Genomic DNA, 8958 nt, shown 5'->3' on the forward strand with positions numbered 1-8958 from the left:
TGCCTCAGGTCACAATCTCATGGTTTGTGAGTTCCAGCCCCATATTTTATCCTCTGCTGTCAGCACAGAGCCCACTTTGTATCCTTGGGACCCCCCCTCTCTCTCTGCTCCTCCCCCGCTCACTCTTGAGCTCTCTCTCTCTCTCAGAAACAAATAAACATTTTTAATAAAAAAAAGAAATTTTCTTTTTAAGTAATCACATTTTTTTTTTCAACGTTTATTTATTTTTGGGATAGAGAGAGACAGAGCATGAACGGGGGAGGGGCAGAGAGAGAGAGGGAGACACAGAATCAGAAACAGGCTCCAGGCTCTGAGCCATCAGCCCAGAGCCTGACGCGGGGCTCGAACTCAGGGACCGCGAGATCGTGACCTGGCTGAAGTCGGACGCTTAACCGACTGCGCCACCCAGGCGCCCCTTAAGTAATCACATTTTAATAGCCTGATAATAAAATAACATTTTGAATAGTCAGTTCTTTCTTTTATTTTTTTTTTTTTAAATTAATGTTTATTTACTTTTGAGTGTGAAAGTGAGCAGGGGAGGGACAGAGAGAGGGGGGCACAGAGGATCCAAAGTGGACTCTGCACTGATAACAGAGAGCCAGATGGTGGGGTTCAAACTCACAAACCGTGAGATCATGGCCGAAGTTAGACGTTCAACTGACTGAGCCACCAGGCGCCTTGAATAACCAGTTCTTAATCGATCACTATAATTTTCCCACCAGTTATCATTGAGAATGAGGTTGTCAAAGAGACCAGAAGTTTCATGAAATCTCTGTGATTTATCAGGTTGAAAATCAAGAAGTTTTCATTTCAGGGCCATGTAAGACTGTCCGCTAGACTGATTGTACACAGTCTCAGAGGAATCTAAACTCACAAAAAGGCCAAATGCTGATACAAATTGAATGATTAAAGGAGAAAGAAAAGGCTAGGGAATAACTCTAGGTCAATCTACCAGAAGTCAACCAGAAAATAATAGAATGTGTTGGCAAAAGCAGTGACCAAGGAGTCAGAAGACCTACCTTCTAGGCCAACTTTCCTACCAATTAGCTTTGTGACCTTAACTAGTGTTGTGACCTTGGCCAAACCTGCCCTCCCATTGTGCTTCAATAAAGCAGTGGCCTCGTGCCTGAATGGACTTTGTAGAACAGAACTGGCAATGATGAAATAGGTACAAGGTGTTTAGGCGAGGGCTAGGTGGAGTCCGTGCCAAGACTACGCACTAGTCAAATTCCACCTGTAGAAATGTTTAGTTTGGCTCAGAAGGCATCGGTTCTGCGGTGTTTTGAATTTGAATGTGCTGATCACATTTAGAATTGGGAAAACCCTACATAAAAGTCCAGATTTCCAACTTTCCACTGAAAACAGACATACACCAGTGGGCCAGCATACTCATGTTGCAAAAGTTGGGTGATGTGAGAAGAGGCTGTTCCTCTAGAGACGGCACACATATCCCATCCCACATGGGGCTCACACTTCCTGTTGTTGCCTTGATGCTGAAATCAACTGATTTAATCTCCCAACTGAGTTCCATTGATGCCAATACTATACCACAGGGAATATCAACAGACTTGTAGGAGTAAACTGAAAGATCTGTATTCACAATTAACTGGAACATGGGAAGCCCGAACCCGCTCTTGTGAGGTGGAGTCCCTCTGGGAAAGAAATCTGGGAGAAACTTGCCTGCCACCTGTCATCCCCACCATGTAAACAATCACTGCCATACTCGGAGGAGGAGGGAAAATTTCATTGTTTCTTGCTGTGAAGAGAGACAACTGAGGGGTGCCTGGGTGGCTCATTTGGTTAAGCGTCTGACTCTTGGTGTCAACTCAGGCAATGATCTCACAGTTTGTGAGTCTGAGCCCCATGTCAGGCTCTGTGCTGACAGCTTGGAGTCTGCTTGAGATTCTCTCTCTCCCTGTCTCTCTCCCCTTCCTTCCCCCCCCACCTCAAAAATAAATAGGCTTTAAAAAAAGGAAAAGAAAGATGGCTGAAAAACTAGACCACTGGATCTGTACTGTTTTCTTCACTTTGGTTATGGGTTGAATTGTGTCCCCTACTCCCATCCTACTCCCTACTTAGGAATGTGACTATTTGAGGGGCGCCTGGGTGGCTCAGTCGGTTGAGCGTCCGGCTTCAGCTCAGGTCATGATCTCACGGTTCGTGAGTTCGAGCCCCGCGTCGGGCTCTGTGCTGACTGTTCAGAGCCTGGAGCCTGCTTCAGATTCTGTGTCTCCCTCTCTCTCTGCCCCTCCCCTGTTTACGCTCTGTCTGTCTCTGTCTCAAAAATAAACATTAAAAACAATTAAAAAAAAAAAAAAAGAATGTGACGATTTGAAAATAAGGCCTTTAAAGAGCTAATTAAGGTAAAATGAGGTAATATGGGTGGGCTCTAGTCCAATATGACCAATGTCCCTATAAGAAGAAGAGACTGGGACACAGACACACACACAAGACCATCTACAAGCTAAAGAGGGGCTTTCAAAAGAAATCAACTCAGCTGATGCCTTGATTTTAGGCTTCAAACCTCCAGAACTGTAAGAAAAAATTTTTTTTTTACTTAAACCACTCAGTCTCTGGTACTTTGTTATTACGACAGCCCTAGAAAATGAATACAAGTTTCCTGTGGGTTTATTGACATCTTTAGCATAAAGTTCCATTTTTCTGGGGTGCCTGGGTGGCTTAGTGGGTTAAGCATCCAACCCTTGATTTTGGCTCAGGTCATATTCTCATGGTTCATGAGTTCTAGCTCTGTATTGTGACAACAGGGAGCCTTCTTGAAATTCTCTCCCTCTCTCTCTGTCCCACCCCTGCTTGTGTTCTCTCTCTCTGTCTCTCAAAATAAATAAATAAAATAAGTAAATAAATAAAGCCACATGTTCCCAGCAACAAAAGCACAAACAAATCTCTGGGATTCCTCCTGAGGCCCTCCATACTCCTGTTATCATCCAGATCAACTGCTCTATGGACCTGCTACACGGCTGGGTCTTCTTTTCTTTCTCTTCTAGCTCCACACTTTCCAGATCATATTTCTTCTTCTTCTTAGTTTCTTCCTCATTTTAAAACTACAGTATACCCTATCTTTATTTTTTTTAATGTTTATTTATTTTTGAGAGAGAGACAGAGTGTGAGTGGGGGAGGAGCAGAGAGAGAGCGAGACACAGAATCCGAAGCAGGCTCCAGGCTCTGAGCCCGACGCGGGCCCGAACTCACAAACCGCGAGATCATGACCTGAGCCAAAGTCGGACGCTCAACCGACTGAGCCACCCAGGTGCCCCTACTACAGTATACCCTAAAGTAACTTCCTAAGAAATGGTGTACTGCACATAAACTTTCTGAGTCTTTGAATGTCAAAACAAACAAACAAACAAAACTCTCATTCAACCTTCTCCCTTGATTAAGTTTGGGCTAAGATTAGAATTTTAGGTTAAAAATTGGACGGCCAGTCTGCATCCGTTTGCTAGGGCCACTGTAACAAAATATCACAGAGTGGGTGGCTTCACCAACAGATACTCCTTGTCTCACAGTTCTAGAGGCTGGAAGTCTAAAATCAAGACGTCATCAGGGTCAGCTCCTTCTGAGGCCATGAGGGAGGAAATGTCCCATGCCTCTTGCTTAGCTTCTGGGGATTTAAGGACAATCTTTGGGTTCTTTGGCTTGTAGAAGCATCACTCCAATCCTTGTCTTCATCTTTACATGGTGTCTCCTTGTGTCTGTGTCTGCGTCCAAATTTCCTCTTGTTATAAGGACACCAGTTGCAGTGGGTCAAGGGTTCACCCTATTTCAGGATGACCTCATCTTAACTAATGACATCTTCGATGACCATTGAATACAGCCACATTCTGAGGTACTGGGGGTTAAGATGGCAACATATGAGTTGGGTGGGCAGGGATCAGGAAGCACAATGTAATGCACAATACAGTCTTCTTTTTTTTTTTTAAATTTTTTTTTTCAACGTTTATTTATTTTTGGGACAGAGAGAGACAGAGCATGAACGGGGGAGGGGCAGAGAGAGAGGGAGACACAGAATCGGAAACAGGCTCCAGGCTCTGAGCCATCAGCCCAGAGCCTGACGCGGGGCTCGAACTCACGGACCGTGAGATCGTGACCTGGCTGAAGTCGGACGTTTAACCGACTGCGCCACCCAGGCGCCCCCACAATACAGTCTTCTTAGCAAATGATTGAACAATTATCATTAGCTTGAACAATTAGCTTGAACCTTAGCTTGAACAATTGCCAGGTCCTAAAAGATAAATTTAGATTCTTATCTCACAGCATACATAAAAATTAACTCTAAGTAGATCAAACAGTTACATATAAGAGCTACAACTATAAAACTCTGGAAGAATACATAGGAAAAAACCTTCATGACTTGGTTTTGCAGAGTTCTTAAATATAATAGCAAGGGGTGCCTGGGTGGCTCAGTAGGTTACATGTCTGACTATTTCAGCTCAGGTCATGATTTCACAGTTTTTGAGATCGAGCCCTGCATGGGGTTCTATGCTGACAGTGCAGAGCCTGCTTGGGATTCTCTCTCTCCCTCTCTCTCTGTCCCTCTCCCTGACTCATCCTCTCTCTCGAAATAAGTAAATGAACTTTAAAAAAAAATCTGTTGAGAAAAAATATATATAATAGCTCATTTATTTATTTTAACTTGTTTTAGCTCATGTATCTGCTAAGGGAGTAGTGTCCATAATATATAAAAGACACTTACAACTCAATAATAAAAAGACAACCCCATTTTTAAAATGGGCCAATCATTTTGTTAAGCATTTTATCAAAGAAGCTATATGAATGGTTAATAAATAAGTGAAAATACTCAACCTCATTAGTCATTAGGGAAATACAATTAAAACCACAATGAAATGCTACTTTACTTGACTCTAATAAAAAAGACACAATAACAAGTGTTGGTGAGGATATGGAAAAGCCGAAACCTTTCTACATAGCTGGTGAAAATGTTAAATGATACAGAAACTTTGGAAAACAGTTTGGAAGTTTCTTTAAAAGTTAAGTATAAACAGAAACTTGTTTCTGATACTTACTACAATACGGGTAACCTTCAAACGCATTAAGCTAAGAGAAAGAAACCGGATGCAAAAGATTATACATTGTATGATTCTATTTATATAAAATGTATAGAAAAGGCAAATCTATGGGGAGAGAAGCTGATTAGTGCTTACGTGGAGCTGGAGTGTGACTGAGACTCGACTGTGATTTGGGGAAATCTTTTTGAAGTGATGGAAATGTTCTAGAACTGGATTTTGGGCATAGCTTCACAACTTTATAGGTTTACTAAAAACCATTGGCATTTTCACTTAATATGGCATTTTCACTTAATATGGCATTTTCACTTAATAAAGCCATAAAATCATACAGCTTCAGAATTCTTAATGTATCACCCTATATTTTGTAATGCTCAATATTGCTGTTAAAAGCCTATGCCAGTCTGATTCATGTTCTTTCTGGATAACCTGGATTGTTTCTTTGCTTTTTTTTTTCATCTCTGGAATTTTTTTTTCTATTTTCATTATCAAAAATATATATAGTATCATTTAGATTGTTAAATATGCTAAAATAGTATCTTCTGAATATATCACTTTGTAACCTGCTTTTTCTTTTTTTTTTCCCTCAACATAATGGTGTTGAGAGTTACCCAAGTTGATACATAATAGTTTTAACTATTATACAATAATCTGTTTTTCTATTATAAACACTGTTGCAAGGTATAATCTTATTTATGTTTCCTTAAGAAAAGGTCTTAGTTTCTTAAGAGAATATATCCATAAGTGGAATTACTGAGTCATAGTCTGTGTGCTTCAGTTTTACTAGATATTTTTCTTTAAATTTATTTATTTTTGAGAGAGAGAAAGAGAAAGAACATGCGGGGGGAAGGGCAGAGAGAGATGGAGGGAGACACGGAATTCAAGGCAGGCTCCAGGCTCTGAGCTGTTGGCACAGAGCCCAAAGTGGGGCTCGAACCCACGAACCATGAGATCATGATCTGAGCCCAAGTCGGACGCTCAACCAACTGAGCCACCCAGGCACCCGTTTACTAGTACTGACAAAATGTTCTTCAAAGTAATTATTCCAGTTTACACGTCCACAACCGTGTCTTGTAGTTCATGTTTCTTCACACCCTCATATGTATGTTCAGGCTTTTACATTTGGGAGGCAAAACACGTTGGCTGAAAATGGAAATGAAAATAATCTTACTTTAGCCTCAAGTTTCTGGTATTCACATCTAAAGATGTGCATCTTGCAGCTCTGGAAAATTCTCCTTTCCTCTTCTCTGTTATTTCTCTTCTCTCTCCCCAGATCCGTCTCGTTTGGCTCTTGTAAGCTGTGAACTGCACAACCGCATAATGACAAATGACTCACCTGTCGTTGACCCCCTGAAATGATACTCTCTGATTCCAGCTTTATTTTTCCATCTCCTTTGGCTCAACTTCCTGAGATCTCTCTTCAGCTTCCACCCCTCCCCCCCGCCCCGCCCCAGATATTCCATAACATTTTAGTAAAGAAAATCTCTTTCTCCTTCTCTGAGCATTCCCTTTGCAGAGTCTCCTTCTCCTGTGTTCCAAACAAAGAGTTTGGAAGAGGCTACTATTTAGTGAAAAACAAAATTATGTTCTCTTCTGTTGCCTGAATCATCTGTTTACTCTCAGGTCAGTTTTCCTGCTTGCTATTGTGTTCCTCCTCATTAATTTCATGATCTTTTCATCATACAGTAAAGCCTTGGTTTGTGAATAACTTGTCCTGCAAGTGTGCCCCAAGAGGAGCAAACATTTCTGATAAATTTTAACTTGATAAATGAGCGATGTCTTGCAACACGAGTAGTAAGTGATGCCGAATGTCACATGATCACAACTGAGCCAATGGTTTCTCTCTCTCTCTCTCTCTCTCTGTCTCTCCCTGTGGGATTGTGGGTGACCGTCTCCCATGCTCGGGTGCTCCGTCTCAGGCTGTGGTGTTTGGCAGAAATCAGCGATGGTTCAGAACATTGGAAGGTGCCCACAACTGGCACTAGGGTATTTTTTATCACTTCAAAGTCCCTATGGACAGTCCTTTGCTTTTCCATACCAGAGTCAGCTAGGAGTGCTTTGCTTCCTTCTATGTCAGGCTGCCTGCAGATACAGACCCTTTCCTCTGCTGCCTTATTGCCAGTTGCATTAAATACAGTATATGACGAAAGCTTATTAATACTGTACCGTAGTCAACATCCGTGTGAGTGTATATGATGGCCCCCGTACAGAAAAATGTTGAAAAGAAAGGCGGTAAGGAGATGATTACAGTGCAAGTTAAGAAGGAAATCATGGAGAAGTACGAACGAGGCACGCGAGTGGCTGAAATTGCAAGATTTTAAAAGAAGTCTACATCTGCATCACGTCTGCAGAGGAGGAGGAGAAAAAGGTGGAGGAATCCCTCACTTCAAATGAGATTAGGGAGATGTGTAAAATGTGAGAAATAGTGCAAAATTTTGTAGAAAAGCACCACCTGAATAAGGCTGTAGCAGTGTGAGCGATGAATCTATTTAACGACAACGCAATGTCACATTTCCAAGAAATCCTCGAAAGGAGGCAAGCAAATGTCATTAGACAGGTTCCTTGTCAAAGCTGCACAAAAAGAAGAAGATCCCTTTGGGCCAATAGATAGCAATGATTCTGCTAGTGATCATGAAAGTCGTCCTACACAACGACCCTCCTCTCTCTTGTCTCCCTCACACCAGCCAGGAAGGTTTTCAGAGGTAAGTGCGGGTTAATTTATTTTTCTTTATGTTTTATATTTTATTTATTATTTTGTATTATATTACAGTATTGTAATCATTTTTATATGAATAATTTGGGGTTGTGGAATGAATCATCTGAGTTTCCATTCTTTCTTAGGGGAAATTCGCGTTGATATACAAGTTTGCTTTGGATTACAAGCATGTTTCCAGAACGAATTATGCTCACAAAGGAAGGTTTTACTGTCGTATTTATGACTAAAGAATCAGAACAGCAGATTGGAAGCTCTGTATCTGTGGACGAGTTTCTCAACTAGCAGGCATTGCTTTAGAAGGCATGTACAGGGCAGGGCGCCTGGGGGGCTCAGTCAGTTGAGCGTCCAACTTCAGCTCAGGTCATGATCTCACAGTTCATGAGTTTAAGCCCCACATCGAACGCGTTGTTGTCAGCACAGCACTCACCTCAGATCCTCTGTCCCCCTGGCTCTCTGCCCCTCCCCCACTTGCACTCTCTCCAAAAAAAAAAAAAAATGCACGTACAGAGAGTAGCCCCCCATATGCCAGAATGCCAAAGCTGCCATGGTTTTGCCCAGACTTCATTTGAATTCTCCAGATTTTGTCCACTTCGTTTAATGCATTTAGAAGAAAAAAGGCCCTCCATTATCCTCTCATTAATTTCTGTGTTTTTAGTGTCCTCCACTGTGCCTGGTTTCTACAAATTTTGAGTGTCCCCGAAATACTGCACAGCAGAGGGCTCTTTCTTTAGCAGCATCTGTTACACATAGTTTCTAAGTAATAGGTCACCTAGTCTGTTTTATTGGTTGTTTCCTCTGTTTTTCATCTTTTCCAAACAAGTTAAAATTCTTACCCGTATTTCTTTTCTATGTTGTGATGACTATGTATATATTTTTTATTATTGGTCTTTAAATTTTTTATTATTTAATTAATTTATTTATGTATTTTTTTTTAATTTTTTTTTCAACGTTTATTTATTTTTGGGACAGAGAGAGACAGAGCATGAACGGTGGAGGGGCAGAGAGAGAGGGAGACACAGAATCGGAAACAGGCTCCAGGCTCTGAGCCATCAGCCCAGAGCCCGACACGGGGCTCAAACTCACGGACCGTGAGATCATGACCTGGCTGAAGTCGGACGCTTAACCGACTGTGCCACCCAGGCGCCCCATATTTATGTATTTTTAAAGTAGGCTCTATGCCCATTGTGGGTTTGAACTCAT

At 41.7% G+C, this 8958-nt stretch overlaps 1 non-coding gene across 1 annotated transcript; it reads right to left on the minus strand.

Moving 5' to 3' along the window:
* Positions 1-5958: 5958 nt before the first annotated feature.
* TRNAP-UGG (transfer RNA proline (anticodon UGG)) lies at positions 5959-6043 on the minus strand. The gene has a single exon. It is a non-coding gene; the product is annotated as a tRNA-Pro (tRNA).
* Positions 6044-8958: the final 2915 nt, after the last annotated feature.

Source organism: Puma concolor, chromosome B2 (genome assembly GCF_028749965.1).
Source record: "Puma concolor isolate L17-30 chromosome B2, mPumCon1.1.hap2, whole genome shotgun sequence".
In the NCBI taxonomy this organism is placed as follows: Eukaryota; Metazoa; Chordata; class Mammalia; order Carnivora; family Felidae; genus Puma; species Puma concolor.